Source organism: Oncorhynchus mykiss, chromosome 2 (genome assembly GCF_013265735.2).
Source record: "Oncorhynchus mykiss isolate Arlee chromosome 2, USDA_OmykA_1.1, whole genome shotgun sequence".
Taxonomy (NCBI): domain Eukaryota; kingdom Metazoa; phylum Chordata; class Actinopteri; order Salmoniformes; family Salmonidae; genus Oncorhynchus; species Oncorhynchus mykiss.
The window spans coordinates 31,067,363-31,088,648 of NC_048566.1; the positions used below are offsets into that span (position 1 = coordinate 31,067,363).

The window sequence follows — 21,286 nt, forward strand, 5'->3', positions numbered from 1 at the left end:
CAAGGGAGTACCCCAAGGCTCAATCCTTACTTATTGTTTAAACAGAAAACACAGGAGATTGGTGGCACCTCCTAGTGGTTAAAGTGTTGGACTAGTAACCGGAAGGTTGCAAGTTCAAATCCCCGAGCTGACAAGGTACAAATCTGTCGTTCTGCCCCTGAACTGACAGTTAACCCACTGTTCCTAGGCCGTCACTGAAAATAAGAATTTGTTCTTAACTGACTTGCGTAGTTAAATAAAGGTAAAATAGATTTGGGAGCTCGTGGTAATGGCTGGAAGCAGAATCAGTGGAATGGTATCAAATGCATCAAACACATAGTTTGATTCCATTCCAGACATTATTATGAGCCGTCCTCCCCTCAGCAGCCTCCACTGATATAAAATTATCATAGTATTATAAAGAGAACATTGGTGAAAACTGTTAGTACAGAAATATCTGTACTATCCGACAGGATGCTCTCGATTGTGCAGTTGTAAAAGTTTGTGAGTGTTTTTGGTGACAAGCCAAATTTCTTCAGCCTCCTGAGGTTGAAAAGGCGCTGCTGCGCCTTCTTCACCACGCTGTGTGTCTGTGTGGGTGGACCATTTCAGTTTGTCCGTGATGTGTACGCCGAGGAACTTTCCACCTTCTCCACTACTGTCCCGTCGATATGGATAGGGGGCTTCTCCCTCTGCTGTTTCCTGAAGTCCACGATCATCTCCTTTGTTTTGTTGACATTGAGTGTGAGGTTATTTTCCTGACACCACACTCCGAGGGCCCTCACCTCCTCCCTGTAGGCCGTCTCGTCGCTGTTGGTAATCAAGCCTACCACTGTAGTGTCGTCTGCAAACTTGATGATTGAGTTGGAGGCGTGCATGGCCACGCAGTCATGGGTGAACAGGGAGTACAGGAGAGGGCTGAGAACGCACCCTTGTGGGGCCCCAGTGATCAGCGGGGTGGAGATGTTGTTTCCTACATTCACCACCTACGGGCCGGCCCTTTTGCAATGTAACGTTAGCTAATGCATTGGAGTCAGAAGGACAAAAATGAAAGCAACCTTTCCATTGGAAACAGGCTAAAAACAATCAAACATAGCCTCATATTTATCTCATTATAGCTAGCTAATACATCCGTGTGATATCCAAACAGCTAACTTTAGCTAGCTACTACTACTGGACAGTAGATGCTGTTAGCAACAACAACAAAAAACTGCATTCAACATTGCAAGGCGATGTAGCTAAGGTTATTTACTCACGTTTAGCGCAAGGGAATCGAAATCATCGTCAAGTATGTCCTCAAGAAGGGCATCTATATCTTCGCTGTCCGTTTTTCTGGGTGTATCGTCAGTGGTGCTGACGGTGTGAAGCGAGGAACAGTTTTAGCAAGCTAACGTTACATAGCTAACTACGTGAGTTAGCTAACATGCTTGATGAAATAACAATGCATTTTAGGAAGGCTGACACAATGTAAACGCCTGGGCATTACCAATCACAGGAGAAAAATATCACGTTGTCGGCAGGATTCGAACCTGCGCGGGAAGATCCCAATGGATTTCTAGTCCATCGCCTTAACCACTCGGCCACGACAACTGCTGATGCTATTGAAGACAGAAACCGGTAATAGCCAACATAAAATTACAAATATATCAGACACTGACTGATATTATGTTTTAGCAAAACTCAAATTACGTTGGTAACCATTTTTTCCAGGCTGTATCATCACAACCGGCAGTGATTGATAGGCCCAGAGGGCAGCGCACAATTGGCCCTGCGTCATCCGTGTTTGGCAGGTGTAGGCCTTCATTGAAAATACGAATTTGTTCTTAACTGATTTGCCTAGTTAAATAATAAATAAATAAAAATAGCAATAAGGCACCTCGGGGGATTGTGGTATATCGCCAAAGGGGGAGATCAAGCTGATCCTAACTGTTATAGGCCTATTTCTATTTTTCCCCGTTTATCAAAAGTGTTGGAAAACTTGTCAATAATCAATTGACTGGCTTTCTTGATGTCTATAGTATTCTCTCTGGTATGCAATCTGTTTTTTTTTTGTCTCAGCCACTGCCTGTCACCAAGGGAGTACCCCAAGGCTCAATCCTTACTTATTGTTTAAACAGAAAACACAGGAGATTGGTGGCACCTCCTAGTGGTTAAAGTGTTGGACTAGTAACCGGAAGGTTGCAAGTTCAAATCCCCGAGCTGACAAGGTACAAATCTGTCGTTCTGCCCCTGAACTGACAGTTAACCCACTGTTCCTAGGCCGTCACTGAAAATAAGAATTTGTTCTTAACTGACTTGCGTAGTTAAATAAAGGTAAAATAGATTTGGGAGCTCGTGGTAATGGCTGGAAGCAGAATCAGTGGAATGGTATCAAATGCATCAAACACATAGTTTGATTCCATTCCAGACATTATTATGAGCCGTCCTCCCCTCAGCAGCCTCCACTGATATAAAATTATCATAGTATTATAAAGAGAACATTGGTGAAAACTGTTAGTACAGAAATATCTGTACTATCCGACAGGATGCTCTCGATTGTGCAGTTGTAAAAGTTTGTGAGTGTTTTTGGTGACAAGCCAAATTTCTTCAGCCTCCTGAGGTTGAAAAGGCGCTGCTGCGCCTTCTTCACCACGCTGTGTGTCTGTGTGGGTGGACCATTTCAGTTTGTCCGTGATGTGTACGCCGAGGAACTTTCCACCTTCTCCACTACTGTCCCGTCGATATGGATAGGGGGCTTCTCCCTCTGCTGTTTCCTGAAGTCCACGATCATCTCCTTTGTTTTGTTGACATTGAGTGTGAGGTTATTTTCCTGACACCACACTCCGAGGGCCCTCACCTCCTCCCTGTAGGCCGTCTCGTCGCTGTTGGTAATCAAGCCTACCACTGTAGTGTCGTCTGCAAACTTGATGATTGAGTTGGAGGCGTGCATGGCCACGCAGTCATGGGTGAACAGGGAGTACAGGAGAGGGCTGAGAACGCACCCTTGTGGGGCCCCAGTGATCAGCGGGGTGGAGATGTTGTTTCCTACATTCACCACCTACGGGCCGGCCCTTTTGCAATGTAACGTTAGCTAATGCATTGGAGTCAGAAGGACAAAAATGAAAGCAACCTTTCCATTGGAAACAGGCTAAAAACAATCAAACATAGCCTCATATTTATCTCATTATAGCTAGCTAATACATCCGTGTGATATCCAAACAGCTAACTTTAGCTAGCTACTACTACTGGACAGTAGATGCTGTTAGCAACAACAACAAAAAACTGCATTCAACATTGCAAGGCGATGTAGCTAAGGTTATTTACTCACGTTTAGCGCAAGGGAATCGAAATCATCGTCAAGTATGTCCTCAAGAAGGGCATCTATATCTTCGCTGTCCGTTTTTCTGGGTGTATCGTCAGTGGTGCTGACGGTGTGAAGCGAGGAACAGTTTTAGCAAGCTAACGTTACATAGCTAACTACGTGAGTTAGCTAACATGCTTGATGAAATAACAATGCATTTTAGGAAGGCTGACACAATGTAAACGCCTGGGCATTACCAATCACAGGAGAAAAATATCACGTTGTCGGCAGGATTCGAACCTGCGCGGGAAGATCCCAATGGATTTCTAGTCCATCGCCTTAACCACTCGGCCACGACAACTGCTGATGCTATTGAAGACAGAAACCGGTAATAGCCAACATAAAATTACAAATATATCAGACACTGACTGATATTATGTTTTAGCAAAACTCAAATTACGTTCGTAACCATTTTTTCCAGGCTGTATCATCACAACCGGCAGTGATTGATAGGCCCAGAGGGCAGCGCACAATTGGCCCTGCGTCATCCGTGTTTGGCAGGTGTAGGCCTTCATTGAAAATACGAATTTGTTCTTAACTGATTTGCCTAGTTAAATAATAAATAAATAAAAATAGCAATAAGGCACCTCGGGGGATTGTGGTATATCGCCAAAGGGGGAGATCAAGCTGATCCTAACTGTTATAGGCCTATTTCTATTTTTCCCCGTTTATCAAAAGTGTTGGAAAACTTGTCAATAATCAATTGACTGGCTTTCTTGATGTCTATAGTATTCTCTCTGGTATGCAATCTGTTTTTTTTTTGTCTCAGCCACTGCCTGTCACCAAGGGAGTACCCCAAGGCTCAATCCTTACTTATTGTTTAAACAGAAAACACAGGAGATTGGTGGCACCTCCTAGTGGTTAAAGTGTTGGACTAGTAACCGGAAGGTTGCAAGTTCAAATCCCCGAGCTGACAAGGTACAAATCTGTCGTTCTGCCCCTGAACTGACAGTTAACCCACTGTTCCTAGGCCGTCACTGAAAATAAGAATTTGTTCTTAACTGACTTGCGTAGTTAAATAAAGGTAAAATAGATTTGGGAGCTCGTGGTAATGGCTGGAAGCAGAATCAGTGGAATGGTATCAAATGCATCAAACACATAGTTTGATTCCATTCCAGACATTATTATGAGCCGTCCTCCCCTCAGCAGCCTCCACTGATATAAAATTATCATAGTATTATAAAGAGAACATTGGTGAAAACTGTTAGTACAGAAATATCTGTACTATCCGACAGGATGCTCTCGATTGTGCAGTTGTAAAAGTTTGTGAGTGTTTTTGGTGACAAGCCAAATTTCTTCAGCCTCCTGAGGTTGAAAAGGCGCTGCTGCGCCTTCTTCACCACGCTGTGTGTCTGTGTGGGTGGACCATTTCAGTTTGTCCGTGATGTGTACGCCGAGGAACTTTCCACCTTCTCCACTACTGTCCCGTCGATATGGATAGGGGGCTTCTCCCTCTGCTGTTTCCTGAAGTCCACGATCATCTCCTTTGTTTTGTTGACATTGAGTGTGAGGTTATTTTCCTGACACCACACTCCGAGGGCCCTCACCTCCTCCCTGTAGGCCGTCTCGTCGCTGTTGGTAATCAAGCCTACCACTGTAGTGTCGTCTGCAAACTTGATGATTGAGTTGGAGGCGTGCATGGCCACGCAGTCATGGGTGAACAGGGAGTACAGGAGAGGGCTGAGAACGCACCCTTGTGGGGCCCCAGTGATCAGCGGGGTGGAGATGTTGTTTCCTACATTCACCACCTACGGGCCGGCCCTTTTGCAATGTAACGTTAGCTAATGCATTGGAGTCAGAAGGACAAAAATGAAAGCAACCTTTCCATTGGAAACAGGCTAAAAACAATCAAACATAGCCTCATATTTATCTCATTATAGCTAGCTAATACATCCGTGTGATATCCAAACAGCTAACTTTAGCTAGCTACTACTACTGGACAGTAGATGCTGTTAGCAACAACAACAAAAAACTGCATTCAACATTGCAAGGCGATGTAGCTAAGGTTATTTACTCACGTTTAGCGCAAGGGAATCGAAATCATCGTCAAGTATGTCCTCAAGAAGGGCATCTATATCTTCGCTGTCCGTTTTTCTGGGTGTATCGTCAGTGGTGCTGACGGTGTGAAGCGAGGAACAGTTTTAGCAAGCTAACGTTACATAGCTAACTACGTGAGTTAGCTAACATGCTTGATGAAATAACAATGCATTTTAGGAAGGCTGACACAATGTAAACGCCTGGGCATTACCAATCACAGGAGAAAAATATCACGTTGTCGGCAGGATTCGAACCTGCGCGGGAAGATCCCAATGGATTTCTAGTCCATCGCCTTAACCACTCGGCCACGACAACTGCTGATGCTATTGAAGACAGAAACCGGTAATAGCCAACATAAAATTACAAATATATCAGACACTGACTGATATTATGTTTTAGCAAAACTCAAATTACGTTGGTAACCATTTTTTCCAGGCTGTATCATCACAACCGGCAGTGATTGATAGGCCCAGAGGGCAGCGCACAATTGGCCCTGCGTCATCCGTGTTTGGCAGGTGTAGGCCTTCATTGAAAATACGAATTTGTTCTTAACTGATTTGCCTAGTTAAATAATAAATAAATAAAAATAGCAATAAGGCACCTCGGGGGATTGTGGTATATCGCCAAAGGGGGAGATCAAGCTGATCCTAACTGTTATAGGCCTATTTCTATTTTTCCCCGTTTATCAAAAGTGTTGGAAAACTTGTCAATAATCAATTGACTGGCTTTCTTGATGTCTATAGTATTCTCTCTGGTATGCAATCTGTTTTTTTTTTGTCTCAGCCACTGCCTGTCACCAAGGGAGTACCCCAAGGCTCAATCCTTACTTATTGTTTAAACAGAAAACACAGGAGATTGGTGGCACCTCCTAGTGGTTAAAGTGTTGGACTAGTAACCGGAAGGTTGCAAGTTCAAATCCCCGAGCTGACAAGGTACAAATCTGTCGTTCTGCCCCTGAACTGACAGTTAACCCACTGTTCCTAGGCCGTCACTGAAAATAAGAATTTGTTCTTAACTGACTTGCGTAGTTAAATAAAGGTAAAATAGATTTGGGAGCTCGTGGTAATGGCTGGAAGCAGAATCAGTGGAATGGTATCAAATGCATCAAACACATAGTTTGATTCCATTCCAGACATTATTATGAGCCGTCCTCCCCTCAGCAGCCTCCACTGATATAAAATTATCATAGTATTATAAAGAGAACATTGGTGAAAACTGTTAGTACAGAAATATCTGTACTATCCGACAGGATGCTCTCGATTGTGCAGTTGTAAAAGTTTGTGAGTGTTTTTGGTGACAAGCCAAATTTCTTCAGCCTCCTGAGGTTGAAAAGGCGCTGCTGCGCCTTCTTCACCACGCTGTGTGTCTGTGTGGGTGGACCATTTCAGTTTGTCCGTGATGTGTACGCCGAGGAACTTTCCACCTTCTCCACTACTGTCCCGTCGATATGGATAGGGGGCTTCTCCCTCTGCTGTTTCCTGAAGTCCACGATCATCTCCTTTGTTTTGTTGACATTGAGTGTGAGGTTATTTTCCTGACACCACACTCCGAGGGCCCTCACCTCCTCCCTGTAGGCCGTCTCGTCGCTGTTGGTAATCAAGCCTACCACTGTAGTGTCGTCTGCAAACTTGATGATTGAGTTGGAGGCGTGCATGGCCACGCAGTCATGGGTGAACAGGGAGTACAGGAGAGGGCTGAGAACGCACCCTTGTGGGGCCCCAGTGATCAGCGGGGTGGAGATGTTGTTTCCTACATTCACCACCTACGGGCCGGCCCTTTTGCAATGTAACGTTAGCTAATGCATTGGAGTCAGAAGGACAAAAATGAAAGCAACCTTTCCATTGGAAACAGGCTAAAAACAATCAAACATAGCCTCATATTTATCTCATTATAGCTAGCTAATACATCCGTGTGATATCCAAACAGCTAACTTTAGCTAGCTACTACTACTGGACAGTAGATGCTGTTAGCAACAACAACAAAAAACTGCATTCAACATTGCAAGGCGATGTAGCTAAGGTTATTTACTCACGTTTAGCGCAAGGGAATCGAAATCATCGTCAAGTATGTCCTCAAGAAGGGCATCTATATCTTCGCTGTCCGTTTTTCTGGGTGTATCGTCAGTGGTGCTGACGGTGTGAAGCGAGGAACAGTTTTAGCAAGCTAACGTTACATAGCTAACTACGTGAGTTAGCTAACATGCTTGATGAAATAACAATGCATTTTAGGAAGGCTGACACAATGTAAACGCCTGGGCATTACCAATCACAGGAGAAAAATATCACGTTGTCGGCAGGATTCGAACCTGCGCGGGAAGATCCCAATGGATTTCTAGTCCATCGCCTTAACCACTCGGCCACGACAACTGCTGATGCTATTGAAGACAGAAACCGGTAATAGCCAACATAAAATTACAAATATATCAGACACTGACTGATATTATGTTTTAGCAAAACTCGAATTACGTTGGTAACCATTTTTTCCAGGCTGTATCATCACAACCGGCAGTGATTGATAGGCCCAGAGGGCAGCGCACAATTGGCCCTGCGTCATCCGTGTTTGGCAGGTGTAGGCCTTCATTGAAAATACGAATTTGTTCTTAACTGATTTGCCTAGTTAAATAATAAATAAATAAAAATAGCAATAAGGCACCTCGGGGGATTGTGGTATATCGCCAAAGGGGGAGATCAAGCTGATCCTAACTGTTATAGGCCTATTTCTATTTTTCCCCGTTTATCAAAAGTGTTGGAAAACTTGTCAATAATCAATTGACTGGCTTTCTTGATGTCTATAGTATTCTCTCTGGTATGCAATCTGCTTTTTTTTTGTCTCAGCCACTGCCTGTCACCAAGGGAGTACCCCAAGGCTCAATCCTTACTTATTGTTTAAACAGAAAACACAGGAGATTGGTGGCACCTCCTAGTGGTTAAAGTGTTGGACTAGTAACCGGAAGGTTGCAAGTTCAAATCCCCGAGCTGACAAGGTACAAATCTGTCGTTCTGCCCCTGAACTGACAGTTAACCCACTGTTCCTAGGCCGTCACTGAAAATAAGAATTTGTTCTTAACTGACTTGCGTAGTTAAATAAAGGTAAAATACATTTGGGAGCTCGTGGTAATGGCTGGAAGCAGAATCAGTGGAATGGTATCAAATGCATCAAACACATAGTTTGATTCCATTCCAGACATTATTATGAGCCGTCCTCCCCTCAGCAGCCTCCACTGATATAACATTATCATAGTATTATAAAGAAAACATTGGTGAAAACTGTTAGTACAGAAATATCTGTACTATCCGATTTTCCTGACACCACACTCCGAGGGCCCTCACCTCCTCCCTGTAGGCCGTCTCGTAGCTGTTGGTAATCAAGCCTACCACTATAGTGTCGTCTGCAAACTTGATGATTGAGTTGGAGGCGTGCATGGCCACGCAGTCATGGGTGAACAGGGAGTACAGGAGAGGGCTGAGAACGCACCCTTGTGGGGCCCCAGTGTTGAGGATCAGCGGGGTGGTCCTACATTCACCACCTACGGGCCGGCCCTTTTGCAATGTAACGTTAGCTAATGCATTGGAGTCAGAAGGACAAAAATGAAAGCAACCTTTCCATTGGAAACAGGCTAAAAACAATCAAACATAGCCTCATATTTATCTCATTATAGCTAGCTAATACATCCGTGTGATATCCAAACAGCTAACTTTAGCTAGCTACTACTACTGGACAGTAGATGCTGTTAGCAACAACAACAAAAAACTGCATTCAACATTGCAAGGCGATGTAGCTAAGGTTATTTACTCACGTTTAGCGCAAGGGAATCGAAATCATCGTCAAGTATGTCCTCAAGAAGAGCATCTATATCTTCGCTGTCCGTTTTTCTGGGTGTATCGTCAGTGGTGCTGACGGTGTGAAGCGAGGAACAGTTTTAGCAAGCTAACGTTACATAGCTAACTACGTGATTTAGCTAACATGCTTGATGAAATAACAATGCATTTTAGGAAGGCTCATACAATGTAAACGCCTGGGCATTACCAATCACAGGAGAAAAATATCACGTTGTCGGCAGGATTCGAACCTGCGCGGGAAGATCCCAATGGATTTCTAGTCCATCGCCTTAACCACTCGGCCACGACAACTGCTGATGCTATTGAAGACAGAAACCGGTAATAGCCAACATAAAATTACAAATATATCAGACACTGACTGATATTATGTTTTAGCAAAACTCAAATTACGTTGGTAACCATTTTTTCCAGGCTGTATCATCACAACCGGCAGTGATTGATAGGCCCAGAGGGCAGCGCACAATTGGCCCTGCGTCATCCGTGTTTGGCAGGTGTAGGCCTTCATTGAAAATACGAATTTGTTCTTAACTGATTTGCCTAGTTAAATAATAAATAAATAAAAATAGCAATAAGGCACCTCGGGGGATTGTGGTATATCGCCAAAGGGGGAGATCAAGCTGATCCTAACTGTTATAGGCCTATTTCTATTTTTCCCCGTTTATCAAAAGTGTTGGAAAACTTGTCAATAATCAATTGACTGGCTTTCTTGATGTCTATAGTATTCTCTCTGGTATGCAATCTGTTTTTTTTTGTCTCAGCCACTGCCTGTCACCAAGGGAGTACCCCAAGGCTCAATCCATACTTATTGTTTAAACAGAAAACACAGGAGATTGGTGGCACCTCCTAGTGGTTAAAGTGTTGGACTAGTAACCGGAAGGTTGCAAGTTCAAATCCCCGAGCTGACAAGGTACAAATCTGTCGTTCTGCCCCTGAACTGACAGTTAACCCACTGTTCCTAGGCCGTCACTGAAAATAAGAATTTGTTCTTAACTGACTTGCGTAGTTAAATAACAACCTCACACTCAACGTCAACAAAACTAAGGAGATGATTGTGGACTTCAGGAAACAGCAGAGGGAACACCCCCCTATCCACATCGATGGAACAGTAGTGGAGAGGGTAGCAAGTTTTAAGTTCCTCGGCATACACATCACAGACAAACTGAATTGGTCCACTCACACAGACAGCATCGTGAAGAAGGCGCAGCAGCGCCTCTTCAACCTCAGGAGGCTGAAGAAATTCGGCTTGTCACCAAAAGCACTCACAAACTTCTACAGATGCACAATCGAGAGCATCCTGGCGGGCTGTATCACCGCCTGGTATGGCAACTGCACCGCCCTCAACCGTAAGGCTCTCCAGAGGGTAGTGAGGTCTGCACAACGCATCACCGGGGGCAAACTACCTGCCCTCCAGGACACCTACACCACCCGATGTCACAGGAAGGCCATAAAGATCATCAAGGACGTCAACCACCCGAGCCACTGCCTGTTCACCCCGCTATCATCCAGAAGGCGAGGTCAGTACAGGTGCATCAAAGCTGGGACCGAGAGACTGAAAAACAGCTTCTATCTCAAGGCCATCAGACTGTTAAACAGCCACCACTAACACTGAGTGGCTGCTGCCAACACACTGACACTGACACAACTCCAGCCACTTTAATAATGGGAATTGATGGGAAATTATGTAAATATATCACTAGCCACTTTAAACAATGCTACCTTATATAAATGTTACTTACCCTACATTATTCATCTCATATGCATACGTATATACTGTACTCTATATCATCGACGGTATCCTTATGTAATACATGTATCACTAGCCACTTTATACTATACTATGCCACTTTGTTTACATACTCATCTCATTTGTACATACTGTACCCGATACCATCTACTGTATCTTGCCTATGCTGCTCTGTACCATCACTCATTCATATATCCTTATGTACATATTCTTTATCCCCTTACACTGTGTACAAGACAGTAGTTTTGGAATTGTTAGTTAGATTACTTGTTATTACTGCATTGTCGGAACTAGAAGCACAAGCATTTCGCTACACTCGCATTAACATCTGCTAACCATGTGTATGTGACAAATAAAATTTGATTTGATTTAAAGGTAAAATACATTTGGGAGCTCGTGGTAATGGCTGGAAGCAGAATCAGTGGAATGGTATCAAATGCATCAAACACATAGTTTGATTCCATTCCAGACATTATTATGAGCCGTCCTCCCCTCAGCAGCCTCCACTGATATAACATTATCATAGTATTATAAAGAAAACATTGGTGAAAACTGTTAGTACAGAAATATCTGTACTATCCGATTTTCCTGACACCACACTCCGAGGGCCCTCACCTCCTCCCTGTAGGCCGTCTCGTCGCTGTTGGTAATCAAGCCTACCACTATAGTGTCGTCTGCAAACTTGATGATTGAGTTGGAGGCGTGCATGGCCACGCAGTCATGGGTGAACAGGGAGTACAGGAGAGGGCTGGGAACGCACCCTTGTGGGGCCCCAGTGTTGAGGATCAGCGGGGTGGTCCTACATTCACCACCTACGGGCCGGCCCTTTTGCAATGTAACGTTAGCTAATGCATTGGAGTCAGAAGGACAAAAATGAAAGCAACCTTTCCATTGGAAACAGGCTAAAAACAATCAAACATAGCCTCATATTTATCTCATTATAGCTAGCTAATACATCCGTGTGATATCCAAACAGCTAACTTTAGCTAGCTACTACTACTGGACAGTAGATGCTGTTAGCAACAACAACAAAAAACTGCATTCAACATTGCAAGGCGATGTAGCTAAGGTTATTTACTCACGTTTAGCGCAAGGGAATCGAAATCATCGTCAAGTATGTCCTCAAGAAGAGCATCTATATCTTCGCTGTCCGTTTTTCTGGGTGTATCGTCAGTGGTGCTGACGGTGTGAAGCGAGGAACAGTTTTAGCAAGCTAACGTTACATAGCTAACTACGTGATTTAGCTAACATGCTTGATGAAATAACAATGCATTTTAGGAAGGCTCATACAATGTAAACGCCTGGGCATTACCAATCACAGGAGAAAAATATCACGTTGTCGGCAGGATTCGAACCTGCGCGGGAAGATCCCAATGGATTTCTAGTCCATCGCCTTAACCACTCGGCCACGACAACTGCTGATGCTATTGAAGACAGAAACCGGTAATAGCCAACATAAAATTACAAATATATCAGACACTGACTGATATTATGTTTTAGCAAAACTCAAATTACGTTGGTAACCATTTTTTCCAGGCTGTATCATCACAACCGGCAGTGATTGATAGGCCCAGAGGGCAGCGCACAATTGGCCCTGCGTCATCCGTGTTTGGCAGGTGTAGGCCTTCATTGAAAATACGAATTTGTTCTTAACTGATTTGCCTAGTTAAATAATAAATAAATAAAAATAGCAATAAGGCACCTCGGGGGATTGTGGTATATCGCCAAAGGGGGAGATCAAGCTGATCCTAACTGTTATAGGCCTATTTCTATTTTTCCCCGTTTATCAAAAGTGTTGGAAAACTTGTCAATAATCAATTGACTGGCTTTCTTGATGTCTATAGTATTCTCTCTGGTATGCAATCTGTTTTTTTTTGTCTCAGCCACTGCCTGTCACCAAGGGAGTACCCCAAGGCTCAATCCTTACTTATTGTTTAAACAGAAAACACAGGAGATTGGTGGCACCTCCTAGTGGTTAAAGTGTTGGACTAGTAACCGGAAGGTTGCAAGTTCAAATCCCCGAGCTGACAAGGTACAAATCTGTCGTTCTGCCCCTGAACTGACAGTTAACCCACTGTTCCTAGGCCGTCACTGAAAATAAGAATTTGTTCTTAACTGACTTGCGTAGTTAAATAACAACCTCACACTCAACGTCAACAAAACTAAGGAGATGATTGTGGACTTCAGGAAACAGCAGAGGGAACACCCCCCTATCCACATCGATGGAACAGTAGTGGAGAGGGTAGCAAGTTTTAAGTTCCTCGGCATACACATCACAGACAAACTGAATTGGTCCACTCACACAGACAGCATCGTGAAGAAGGCGCAGCAGCGCCTCTTCAACCTCAGGAGGCTGAAGAAATTCGGCTTGTCACCAAAAGCACTCACAAACTTCTACAGATGCACAATCGAGAGCATCCTGGCGGGCTGTATCACCGCCTGGTATGGCAACTGCACCGCCCTCAACCGTAAGGCTCTCCAGAGGGTAGTGAGGTCTGCACAACGCATCACCGGGGGCAAACTACCTGCCCTCCAGGACACCTACACCACCCGATGTCACAGGAAGGCCATAAAGATCATCAAGGACGTCAACCACCCGAGCCACTGCCTGTTCACCCCGCTATCATCCAGAAGGCGAGGTCAGTACAGGTGCATCAAAGCTGGGACCGAGAGACTGAAAAACAGCTTCTATCTCAAGGCCATCAGACTGTTAAACAGCCACCACTAACACTGAGTGGCTGCTGCCAACACACTGACACTGACACAACTCCAGCCACTTTAATAATGGGAATTGATGGGAAATGATGTAAATATATCACTAGCCACTTTAAACAATGCTACCTTATATAAATGTTACTTACCCTACATTATTCATCTCATATGCATACGTATATACTGTACTCTATATCATCGACGGTATCCTTATGTAATACATGTATCACTAGCCACTTTATACTATACTATGCCACTTTGTTTACATACTCATCTCATTTGTACATACTGTACCCGATACCATCTACTGTATCTTGCCTATGCTGCTCTGTACCATCACTCATTCATATATCCTTATGTACATATTCTTTATCCCCTTACACTGTGTACAAGACAGTAGTTTTGGAATTGTTAGTTAGATTACTTGTTATTACTGCATTGTCGGAACTAGAAGCACAAGCATTTCGCTACACTCGCATTAACATCTGCTAACCATGTGTATGTGACAAATAAAATTTGATTTGATTTAAAGGTAAAATACATTTGGGAGCTCGTGGTAATGGCTGGAAGCAGAATCAGTGGAATGGTATCAAATGCATCAAACACATAGTTTGATTCCATTCCAGACATTATTATGAGCCGTCCTCCCCTCAGCAGCCTCCACTGATATAACATTATCATAGTATTATAAAGAAAACATTGGTGAAAACTGTTAGTACAGAAATATCTGTACTATCCGATTTTCCTGACACCACACTCCGAGGGCCCTCACCTCCTCCCTGTAGGCCGTCTCGTCGCTGTTGGTAATCAAGCCTACCACTGTAGTGTCGTCTGCAAACTTGATGATTGAGTTGGAGGCGTGCATGGCCACGCAGTCATGGGTGAACAGGGAGTACAGGAGAGGGCTGAGAACGCACCCTTGTGGGGCCCCAGTGTTGAGGATCAGCGGGGTGGTCCTACATTCACCACCTACGGGCCGGCCCTTTTGCAATGTAACGTTAGCTAATGCATTGGAGTCAGAAGGACAAAAATGAAAGCAACCTTTCCATTGGAAACAGGCTAAAAACAATCAAACATAGCCTCATATTTATCTCATTATAGCTAGCTAATACATCCGTGTGATATCCAAACAGCTAACTTTAGCTAGCTACTACTACTGGACAGTAGATGCTGTTAGCAACAACAACAAAAAACTGCATTCAACATTGCAAGGCGATGTAGCTAAGGTTATTTACTCACGTTTAGCGCAAGGGAATCGAAATCATCGTCAAGTATGTCCTCAAGAAGAGCATCTATATCTTCGCTGTCCGTTTTTCTGGGTGTATCGTCAGTGGTGCTGACGGTGTGAAGCGAGGAACAGTTTTAGCAAGCTAACGTTACATAGCTAACTACGTGATTTAGCTAGCATGCTTGATGAAATAACAATGCATTTTAGGAAGGCTGATACAATGTAAACGCCTGGGCATTACCAATCACAGGAGAAAAATATCACGTTGTCGGCAGGATTCGAACCTGCGCGGGAAGATCCCAATGGATTTCTAGTCCATCGCCTTAACCACTCGGCCACGACAAGTGCTGATGCTATTGAAGACAGAAACCGGTAATAGCCAACATAAAATTACAAATATATCAGACACTGACTGATATTATGTTTTAGCAAAACTCAAATTACGTTGGTAACCATTTTTTCCAGGCTGTATCATCACAACCGGCAGTGATTGATAGGCCCAGAGGGCAGCGCACAATTGGCCCTGCGTCATCCGTGTTTGGCAGGTGTAGGCCTTCATTGAAAATACGAATTTGTTCTTAACTGATTTGCCTAGTTAAATAATAAATAAATAAAAATAGCAATAAGGCACCTCGGGGGATTGTGGTATATCGCCAAAGGGGGAGATCAAGCTGATCCTAACTGTTATAGGCCTATTTCTATTTTTCCCCGTTTATCAAAAGTGTTGGAAAACTTGTCAATAATCAATTGACTGGCTTTCTTGATGTCTATAGTATTCTCTCTGGTATGCAATCTGTTTTTTTTTGTCTCAGCCACTGCCTGTCACCAAGGGAGTACCCCAAGGCTCAATCCTTACTTATTGTTTAAACAGAAAACACAGGAGATTGGTGGCACCTCCTAATGGTTAAAGTGTTGGACTAGTAACCGGAAGGTTGCAAGTTCAAATCCCCGAGCTGACAAGGTACAAATCTGTCGTTCTGCCCCTGAACTGACAGTTAACCCACTGTTCCTAGGCCGTCACTGAAAATAAGAATTTGTTCTTAACTGACTTGCGTAGTTAAATAACAACCTCACACTCAATGTCAACAAAACTAAGGAGATGATTGTGGACTTCAGGAAACAGCAGAGGGAACACCCCCCTATCCACATCGATGGAACAGTAGTGGAGAGGGTAGCAAGTTTTAAGTTCCTCGGCATACACATCACAGACAAACTGAATTGGTCCACTCACACAGACAGCATCGTGAAGAAGGCGCAGCAGCGCCTCTTCAACCTCAGGAGGCTGAAGAAATTCGGCTTGTCACCAAAAGCACTCACAAACTTCTACAGATGCACAATCGAGAGCATCCTGGCGGGCTGTATCACCGCCTGGTATGGCAACTGCACCGCCCTCAACCGTAAGGCTCTCCAGAGGGTAGTGAGGTCTGCACAACGCATCACCGGGGGCAAACTACCTGCCCTCCAGGACACCTACACCACCCGATGTCACAGGAAGGCCATAAAGATCATCAAGGACGTCAACCACCCGAGCCACTGCCTGTTCACCCCGCTATCATCCAGAAGGCGAGGTCAGTACAGGTGCATCAAAGCTGGGACCGAGAGACTGAAAAACAGCTTCTATCTCAAGGCCATCAGACTGTTAAACAGCCACCGCTAACACTGAGTGGCTGCTGCCAACACACTGACACTGACACAACTCCAGCCACTTTAATAATGGGAATTGATGGGAAATGATGTAAATATATCACTAGCCACTTTAAACAATGCTACCTTATATAAATGTTACTTACCCTACATTATTCATCTCATATGCATACGTATATACTGTACTCTATATCATCGACGGTATCCTTATGTAATACATGTATCACTAGCCACTTTATACTATACTATGCCACTTTGTTTACATACTCATCTCATTTGTACATACTGTACCCGATACCATCTACTGTATCTTGCCTATGCTGCTCTGTACCATCACTCATTCATATATCCTTATGTACATATTCTTTATCCCCTTACACTGTGTACAAGACAGTAGTTTTGGAATTGTTAGTTAGATTACTTGTTATTACTGCATTGTCGGAACTAGAAGCACAAGCATTTCGCTACACTCGCATTAACATCTGCTAACCATGTGTATGTGACAAATAAAATTTGATTTGATTTAAAGGTAAAATACATTTGGGAGCTCGTGGTAATGGCTGGAAGCAGAATCAGTGGAATGGTATCAAATGCATCAAACACATAGTTTGATTCCATTCCAGACATTATTATGAGCCGTCCTCCCCTCAGCAGCCTCCACTGATATAACATTATCATAGTATTATAAAGAAAACATTGGTGAAAACTGTTAGTACAGAAATATCTGTACTATCCGATTTTCCTGACACCACACTCCGAGGGCCCTCACCTCCTCCCTGTAGGCCGTCTCGTCGCTGTTGGTAATCAAGCCTACCACTGTAGTGTCGTCTGCAAACTTGATGATTGAGTTGGAGGCGTGCATGGCCACGCAGTCATGGGTGAACAGGGAGTACAGGAGAGGGCTGAGAACGCACCCTTGTGGGGCCCCAGTGTTGAGGATCAGCGGGGTGGTCCTACATTCACCACCTACGGGCCGGCCCTTTTGCAATGTAACGTTAGCTAATGCATTGGAGTCAGAAGGACAAAAATGAAAGCAACCTTTCCATTGGAAACAGGCTAAAAACAATCAAACATAGCCTCATATTTATCTCATTATAGCTAGCTAATACATCCGTGTGATATCCAAACAGCTAACTTTAGCTAGCTACTACTACTGGACAGTAGATGCTGTTAGCAACAACAACAAAAAACTGCATTCAACATTGCAAGGCGATGTAGCTAAGGTTATTTACTCACGTTTAGCGCAAGGGAATCGAAATCATCGTCAAGTATGTCCTCAAGAAGAGCATCTATATCTTCGCTGTCCGTTTTTCTGGGTGTATCGTCAGTGGTGCTGACGGTGTGAAGCGAGGAACAGTTTTAGCAAGCTAACGTTACATAGCTAACTACGTGATTTAGCTAGCATGCTTGATGAAATAACAATGCATTTTAGGAAGGCTGATACAATGTAAACGCCTGGGCATTACCAATCACAGGAGAAAAATATCACGTTGTCGGCAGGATTCGAACCTGCGCGGGAAGATCCCAATGGATTTCTAGTCCATCGCCTTAACCACTCGGCCACGACAAGTGCTGATGCTATTGAAGACAGAAACCGGTAATAGCCAACATAAAATTACAAATATATCAGACACTGACTGATATTATGTTTTAGCAAAACTCAAATTACGTTGGTAACCATTTTTTCCAGGCTGTATCATCACAACCGGCAGTGATTGATAGGCCCAGAGGGCAGCGCACAATTGGCCCTGCGTCATCCGTGTTTGGCAGGTGTAGGCCTTCATTGAAAATACGAATTTGTTCTTAACTGATTTGCCTAGTTAAATAATAAATAAATAAAAATAGCAATAAGGCACCTCGGGGGATTGTGGTATATCGCCAAAGGGGGAGATCAAGCTGATCCTAACTGTTATAGGCCTATTTCTATTTTTCCCCGTTTATCAAAAGTGTTGGAAAACTTGTCAATAATCAATTGACTGGCTTTCTTGATGTCTATAGTATTCTCTCTGGTATGCAATCTGTTTTTTTTTGTCTCAGCCACTGCCTGTCACCAAGGGAGTACCCCAAGGCTCAATCCTTACTTATTGTTTAAACAGAAAACACAGGAGATTGGTGGCACCTCCTAATGGTTAAAGTGTTGGACTAGTAACCGGAAGGTTGCAAGTTCAAATCCCCGAGCTGACAAGGTACAAATCTGTCGTTCTGCCCCTGAACTGACAGTTAACCCACTGTTCCTAGGCCGTCACTGAAAATAAGAATTTGTTCTTAACTGACTTGCGTAGTTAAATAACAACCTCACACTCAATGTCAACAAAACTAAGGAGATGATTGTGGACTTCAGGAAACAGCAGAGGGAACACCCCCCTATCCACATCGATGGAACAGTAGTGGAGAGGGTAGCAAGTTTTAAGTTCCTCGGCATACACATCACAGACAAACTGAATTGGTCCACTCACACAGACAGCATCGTGAAGAAGGCGCAGCAGCGCCTCTTCAACCTCAGGAGGCTGAAGAAATTCGGCTTGTCACCAAAAGCACTCACAAACTTCTACAGATGCACAATCGAGAGCATCCTGGCGGGCTGTATCACCGCCTGGTATGGCAACTGCACCGCCCTCAACCGTAAGGCTCTCCAGAGGGTAGTGAGGTCTGCACAACGCATCACCGGGGGCAAACTACCTGCCCTCCAGGACACCTACACCACCCGATGTCACAGGAAGGCCATAAAGATCATCAAGGACGTCAACCACCCGAGCCACTGCCTGTTCACCCCGCTATCATCCAGAAGGCGAGGTCAGTACAGGTGCATCAAAGCTGGGACCGAGAGACTGAAAAACAGCTTCTATCTCAAGGCCATCAGACTGTTAAACAGCCACCGCTAACACTGAGTGGCTGCTGCCAACACACTGACACTGACACAACTCCAGCCACTTTAATAATGGGAATTGATGGGAAATGATGTAAATATATCACTAGCCACTTTAAACAATGCTACCTTATATAAATGTTACTTACCCTACATTATTCATCTCATATGCATACGTATATACTGTACTCTATATCATCGACGGTATCCTTATGTAATACATGTATCACTAGCCACTTTATACTATACTATGCCACTTTGTTTACATACTCATCTCATTTGTACATACTGTACCCGATACCATCTACTGTATCTTGCCTATGCTGCTCTGTACCATCACTCATTCATATATCCTTATGTACATATTCTTTATCCCCTTACACTGTGTACAAGACAGTAGTTTTGGAATTGTTAGTTAGATTACTTGTTATTACTGCATTGTCGGAACTAGAAGCACAAGCATTTCGCTACACTCGCATTAACATCTGCTAACCATGTGTATGTGACAAATAAAATTTGATTTGATTTAAAGGTAAAATACATTTGGGAGCTCGTGGTAATGGCTGGAAGCAGAATCAGTGGAATGGTATCAAATGCATCAAACACATAGTTTGATTCCATTCCAGACATTATTATGAGCCGTCCTCCCCTCAGCAGCCTCCACTGATATAACATTATCATAGTATTATAAAGAAAACATTGGTGAAAACTGTTAGTACAGAAATATCTGTACTATCCGATTTTCCTGACACCACACTCCGAGGGCCCTCACCTCCTCCCTGTAGGCCGTCTCGTCGCTGTTGGTAATCAAGCCTACCACTGTAGTGTCGTCTGCAAACTTGATGATTGAGTTGGAGGCGTGCATGGCCACGCAGTCATGGGTGAACAGGGAGTACAGGAGAGGGCTGAGAACGCACCCTTGTGGGGCCCCAGTGTTGAGGATCAGCGGGGTGGTCCTACATTCACCACCTACGGGCCGGCCCTTTTGCAATGTAACGTTAGCTAATGCATTGGAGTCAGAAGGACAAAAATGAAAGCAACCTTTCCATTGGAAACAGGCTAAAAACAATCAAACATAGCCTCATATTTATCTCATTATAGCTAGCTAATACATCCGTGTGATATCCAAACAGCTAACTTTAGCTAGCTACTACTACTGGACAGTAGATGCTGTTAGCAACAACAACAAAAAACTGCATTCAACATTGCAAGGCGATGTAGCTAAGGTTATTTACTCACGTTTAGCGCAAGGGAATCGAAATCATCGTCAAGTATGTCCTCAAGAAGAGCATCTATATCTTCGCTGTCCGTTTTTCTGGGTGTATCGTCAGTGGTGCTGACGGTGTGAAGCGAGGAACAGTTTTAGCAAGCTAACGTTACATAGCTAACTACGTGATTTAGCTAGCATGCTTGATGAAATAACAATGCATTTTAGGAAGGCTGATACAATGTAAACGCCTGGGCATTACCAATCACAGGAGAAAAAGATCACGTTGTCGGCAGGATTCGAACCTGCGCGGGAAGATCCCAATGGATTTCTAGTCCATCGCCTTAACCACTCGGCCACGACAAGTGCTGATGCTATTGAAGACAGAAACCGGTAATAGCCAACATAAAATTACAAATATATCAGACACTGACTGATATTATGTTTTAGCAAAACTCAAATTACGTTGGTAACCATTTTTTCCAGGCTGTATCATCACAACCGGCAGTGATTGATAGGCCCAGAGGGCAGCGCACAATTGGCCCTGCGTCATCCGTGTTTGGCAGGTGTAGGCCTTCATTGAAAATACGAATTTGTTCTTAACTGATTTGCCTAGTTAAATAATAAATAAATAAAAATAGCAATAAGGCACCTCGGGGGATTGTGGTATATCGCCAAAGGGGGAGATCA

At 43.8% G+C, this 21,286-nt stretch overlaps 6 non-coding genes across 6 annotated transcripts; all 6 read right to left on the reverse strand.

Annotated features, from left to right (window-relative positions):
* Nucleotides 1-1,487: 1,487 nt before the first annotated feature.
* Nucleotides 1,488-1,569, reverse strand: trnas-aga. The gene has a single exon. It is a non-coding gene; the product is annotated as a tRNA-Ser (tRNA).
* Nucleotides 1,570-3,538: 1,969 nt separating this feature from the next.
* trnas-aga lies at nucleotides 3,539-3,620 on the reverse strand. Its single transcript has one exon. It is a non-coding gene; the product is annotated as a tRNA-Ser (tRNA).
* Nucleotides 3,621-5,589: 1,969 nt separating this feature from the next.
* Nucleotides 5,590-5,671, reverse strand: trnas-aga. The gene has a single exon. It is a non-coding gene; the product is annotated as a tRNA-Ser (tRNA).
* A 1,969-nt stretch (nucleotides 5,672-7,640) lies between these two features.
* Nucleotides 7,641-7,722, reverse strand: trnas-aga. Its single transcript has one exon. It is a non-coding gene; the product is annotated as a tRNA-Ser (tRNA).
* Nucleotides 7,723-9,404: 1,682 nt separating this feature from the next.
* On the reverse strand, nucleotides 9,405-9,486 carry trnas-aga. Its single transcript has one exon. It is a non-coding gene; the product is annotated as a tRNA-Ser (tRNA).
* Nucleotides 9,487-12,273: 2,787 nt separating this feature from the next.
* trnas-aga lies at nucleotides 12,274-12,355 on the reverse strand. Its single transcript has one exon. It is a non-coding gene; the product is annotated as a tRNA-Ser (tRNA).
* Nucleotides 12,356-21,286: the final 8,931 nt, after the last annotated feature.